This window comes from Tribolium castaneum, unplaced genomic scaffold (genome assembly GCF_031307605.1).
Source record: "Tribolium castaneum strain GA2 unplaced genomic scaffold, icTriCast1.1 ptg000022l, whole genome shotgun sequence".
NCBI classification, from domain to species: Eukaryota; Metazoa; Arthropoda; class Insecta; order Coleoptera; family Tenebrionidae; genus Tribolium; species Tribolium castaneum.
The window spans coordinates 1,712,074-1,717,500 of NW_026986634.1; the positions used below are offsets into that span (position 1 = coordinate 1,712,074).

The 5,427-nt window shown below is 31.2% G+C and overlaps 1 long non-coding RNA gene across 1 annotated transcript in view; it reads right to left on the reverse strand.

Annotated features, from left to right (window-relative positions):
• Nucleotides 1-3,545: 3,545 nt before the first annotated feature.
• LOC135267421 (uncharacterized) overlaps nt 3,546-5,427 on the reverse strand; it is a 2,710-nt gene continuing 828 nt past the window's right edge. Inside the window, exons 2-3 of the long non-coding RNA XR_010335848.1 lie at nt 4,664-5,427; nt 3,546-3,667 (exon numbers count right to left, since the gene is read on the reverse strand). The exon at nt 4,664-5,427 is cut by the window's right edge and continues 456 nt beyond it. This is a non-coding gene — a long non-coding RNA (uncharacterized LOC135267421). The remainder of the gene's footprint in view (nt 3,668-4,663) is intronic.

Genomic DNA, 5,427 nt, shown 5'->3' on the forward strand with positions numbered 1-5,427 from the left:
ATAGTTTCGACGAGAATAGCTTATTTGGAATGATTCTATGCTTCCAAACGAGTAAATTTTTATTAAACAGATGCCAAACATCATGTTTTGTCCTATAAAGACATTTTATATTGCAGTTTGTATTAAAACAAAATATTTTCGTTGATTCTTTGTTAGAAGCAGCAAACCTAACATTAAAAAATCTGAAAACTTTGTATTCGGACACAAACCACCGAATTTTGTATCAGATTAGTCAAAAACGGTTGATTTTTTACAATAATTTGCTTTGAACAAGAAAACTTATATCAAACTGACTAAAAACGTCTTATTTCAGCACAAAACAAAAGATTTGCGTTATAGTCTTAACTAGAGCTGTTAATTTCAAACGGTTCTATGCTTTGAAACGAGTAAACTTTCACTGTACAGAGGAAAAACATCTTATTTCGCCTTTTAAAAACGATTCATGCCACAGTTTGGATAAAAACCAATTATTTTCGTTAATTCATTGTTACAAACATGAAACCTTACATCAAAGAAACTGAAAACCCCTAATTCAGGCACAGAAATTTGAATTACGTTTCAGTCTGGACAAAAACTGCTTACTTTAGACGATCCTTTGTTTTGAATACAAAAACTTACATTAAAAAGAATAAAAACGTCTTATTCTGGCTGAAAACTGCAAATTATATATTACTCTAGATAAAAGCAATTTATCCTGATAACTCCTTTACTTAGAATAGAGTAAACTTGTATAAAACTTAATGAAAACTTTAAATTTCGTCTCAAAGAAATAATTTACGTTATAGTTTTGAACGATTTTATGATTCGAAGCTAATGAACTTTTATGGGGCAGATGCAAAACCACATATTACCATATAAAGCGTTGTTTTAAAGCAAATTATTACCTTTTGCAACAAGAAATTTCACGTCAAAGAAACTGAAAACATCGTATCCATGCACAAATATCGAATTACGTATCAGTTTAGGCAAATACAGCTTATTTTAAACGATTCCTTGCTATAAACAAGAAAAATTTTATCAAACATATTGAAAATGTCTTATTCTCGAAAATAAGAGCAAACTATGTATCAGTTTTAACAAAAGCGGATCACTCTGTTTGATTCTATGCTTAGAGTAGAGTAAACTACTTTAAAACGTAATGAAAACTCTATATTCAAGCTCAAAAGAACAAATTACGTTATAGTTTTGACAAAAAAAAATTATTTCGGAGGACTACATACTTCGAAGTAAGCAAACTTTAATTGAACAAGTGCAAAAGCTAATACTTTGCTTTAAAATAACGATTTATGTGGTAATATGGTATTTTGCATCTGTCCTATAAAAGTTTACTCGTTTCGCTCCATTGAATCATTCGAAATAAATTATTTTGACACAACAACGAAAATAATTTTTTTGTTTAAACTGTAACATGTCGTTTTTATTAAACGAACTAAGACGTTTGGCATCTGTTTAGTAAAAGTTTTCTCGTTTGGGGGCATAAAATCGTTTGAAACTAACAGTTCTGGTCAAAACTATAACGTAAATTATTTCTTTGAGACGAAATTTAAAGTTTTCATTAAGTTTTAAACAAGTTTGCTCTATTCTAAGCAAAGGAGTGATCAGGATAAACTGCATTTATCCAAAGTAATACATAATTTGCAGTTTTGAGCCAGAATAAGACGTTTTTAATCTTTTTAATATAAGTTTTCGTGTTCAAAAGAAAGAATCGTCTAAAATAAGCAATTTGTGTACAGACTGAAACGTAATTTGATTTTCTGGGCCTGAATAAGAGGTTTTCAGTTTCTTTGATGTAAGGTTTCTTGTTTGTAACAATGAATAAACGAAAATCATTGGTTTTAATCCAAACTGTGACATAAATCGTTTTTTAAAGGCGAAATCAGACGTTTTGCCTCTGTTTAGTGAAAGTATACGGGTTTCAAAGCATAGAATCGTTTGAAATTAACAGTTCTCGTCAAAACTATAACGCAAATCTTTAAAGTGATACAAAGAAATAATTTACGTTATAGTTTTGACCAGAACTGTTATTTTCAAACGATTTTATGCCCCCAAACGAGAAAACTTTCACTAAACAGATGCCAAACGTTTTAGTTCGTTTTATAAAAGCGACTTATGTTACAGTTTAAACAAAAACAAATTATTTTCGTTGTTGTTGTGTCAAAATAATTTATTTCGAATGATTCAATGGAGCGAAACGAGTAAACATTTATAGGACAGATGCAAAATACCATATTACCACATAAATCGTTATTTTAAAGCAAAGTATTAGCTTTTGCACATGTTCAATTAAAGTTTGCTTACTTCGAAGTATGTAATCGTCCGAAATATTTTTTTTTGTCAAAACTATAACGTAATTTGTTCTTTTGAGCTTGAATATAGAGTTTTCATTACGTTTTATAGTAGTTTACTCTACTCTAAGCATAGAATCAAACAGAGTAATCCGCTTTTGTTAAAATTGATACATAATTTGCTCTTATTTTCGAGAATAAAACGTTTTCAATATGCTTGATAAAATTTTTCTTGTTTATAGCAAGGAATCGTTTAAAATAAGCTGTATTTGCCTAAACTGATACGTAATTCGATATTTATGTATGAATACGAAGTTTTCAGTTTCTTTGACGTGAAATTTCTTGTTGCAAAAGGTAATACTTTGCTTTAAAACAACGCTTTATATGGTAATATGTGGTTTTGCATCTGCCCCATAAAAGTTCATTAGTTTCGAATCATAATTTCGTTTGAAATAAACAGTGCTGGTCAAAACTTTAACGTAAATTATATCTTTGAGACGAAATTTAAAGTTTTCATTAAGTTTTATACAAGTTTACTCTATTCTAAGTAAAGGAGTAATCAGGATAAATTGCTGTTATCTAGAGTAATATATAATTTGCAGTTTTTAGCCAGAATAAGACGTTTTTAATCTTTTTAATGTAAGTTTTCGTGTTCAAAACAAAGGATCGTCTAAAATAAGCAGTTTTTGTCCAGACTGAAACGTAATTCGAATTTCTGTGCCTAAATAAGGGGTTTTCAGTTTCTTTGATGTAAGGTTTCTTGTTTGTAACAATGAATTAACAAAAATAATTGGTTTTTATCCAAATTGTGGCATGAATCAGCTTTAAGACTATAACGCAAATCTTTTGTTTTGTGCTAAAATAAGACGTTTTTAGTCAGTTTGATATAAGTTTTCTTGTTCAAAGCAAAATATTGTCGAAAATCAACCGTTTTTGTCTAAACTGATACAAAATTCGGTGGTTTGTGTCCGAATACAAAATTTTCAGATTCTTTAATGTTAGGTTTGCTGCTTCTAACAAAGAATCAACGAAAATATTTTGTTTTAATACAAACTGCAATATAAAATGTCTTTATAGGACAAAACATGATGTTTGGCATCTGTTTAATAAAAATTTACTCGTTTGGAAGCATGAATCATTATAAGCTATTCTCGTCGAAACTATAATGTAATTAGTATTTTGTGCTAGAATACAGCGTTTTTGTTAGATTTATTAACAATTTTGTCTATTTTAAGCAATGATTCTCATTAACAAATGAGAGTGCAGTCGTGTCTCTGCGTGCTCTTGCCTTTGGGATTCATTTTCAGTGGTTGATTCTTGGTGTTGATTGTTGAATTTGATATCTGGGTGTATGTGGTTGTTGTTGTTTCCTCTGGAAATTACTATTTTTGCGATTTCGGTAAGTTATTCTTGTTTAATTCGTTAATATCCGTCATTAGATACGCATAATTATATCTTATCGCGGCAGTATAAGATAGCGCTCGCCCCTCTATAGCAGCAGCAGCTGGTATCGCGGCGGCGCGGCGCAGTGAAAATTTAGTATTTATCGCTCTGTCGCAGAGTGAGCGTCTGGTGTCCAAATTTTGTCTACATTAATTTCATTAATTTCAGTTTAAATCACTAAATTTAATGGCTGAATTTAATTGCTGCCACTGTTTTAAAAGCGTAAGTCGTGATACACCTATCGTGGTGTGTGACGGCTGTTCGCTAAATATTCACTGTCGTTGCCTCAAAATAAGCGAAAATGAAATCGCCTTTATTTCTCAGTCTCGCTCTCCAAATATCAAACTGTTTTGTAATAGATGCAACGTAACTATCACAGCAATTTCAGAAATTAAAAAACTCGTAAATGACATAAAATCATCATTTGATGAGCGTCTTAGCAAACTCGAATCTCTTATTATTAATAACAATACGTCTCAAGCTATAAACCGCGAAGAAATTATCGCCGAATCTGTGGACAGGTCGGCTCGTGCGTGCAATGTTATTATGTACAATGTTAAACCTGTCGCTAATAAACAAGACGTGGATGTGGTAAATGATGTCCTCGAGGTCATTGATCCATCACTTGTGATTGGTCCGGAAAATGTTTTTCGCGTAGGAAAAACCGTCGGTGATAAACCTCGCTTATTAAAATTGCAATTTAAAACTCAACAAATGGCACGTCTATGCTTGAAGAAAAAATCGTCTTTGCTGCAGCACCCACAATTTGCTCATATTACTATTAGTGATGATAAAACCCCGGGTCAACTAAAGCATTTAAACAATTTGCGTGATGAATTAAAGCGAAGACTTGATGTTGGCGAAAAGGACTTGACAATTAAATACGTTAACCACGTACCAAAAATTATTTCACATCAAAAAAACTAAATATTTACCCTTGTTCAATGGCTCTTCTGTATACGAATATCGCATCTTTATCTTCAAAATTTAATGATTTGTTATTAGAAGTAACTGAATTTAGACCTTCTATTATCGCACTCACGGAGACTTGGCTTAATCCGTCTATCTCTGATGATGCTGTACACATTGAAAATTACTCTATTTACAGAGATGATCGCCTATCTCAAAAAGGTGGCGGTGTGTGTTTTTATGTAGATAAAATTAAAATTTCAAAATTTTTTAAAATTACTCAAATTTGCATATCTGTTAAACCTTATGATTCTCTATGGTTAAAATTTGAAGGAAATGAACAAACCTTTGTTATAGCATGTATTTACAGACCACCAACAGGAGCGTCTTTTAACAATCACGAAAATGATAAAAATCTATTTAATACCATACAATCAACTATTAATCAGTATCCTAACTTAATTATCATGGGAGATTTCAATTTTCCATGTATAGACTGGTCTGCTAAAAACACAACAGGTCAAACAATCATCGAAAAACAATTTTCTGAATTGCTCTTGGAGAATAATTTGTCACAAATAGTCACTGAACCTACACGATTTAGATCCCAACAACGTCCTTCATTACTTGATTTGGTAATTTTGTCTGACGTTAACCTTGTATCGTCTTTAAACGTTTCGAATCCTGTAGGTACATCTGATCATTCAAAAATCGAAATTGAGTTACAAATTATGATATATTCAGAGCCAAATGCAAGAATTAAAACAACATCAATTGTTGACTACACTCG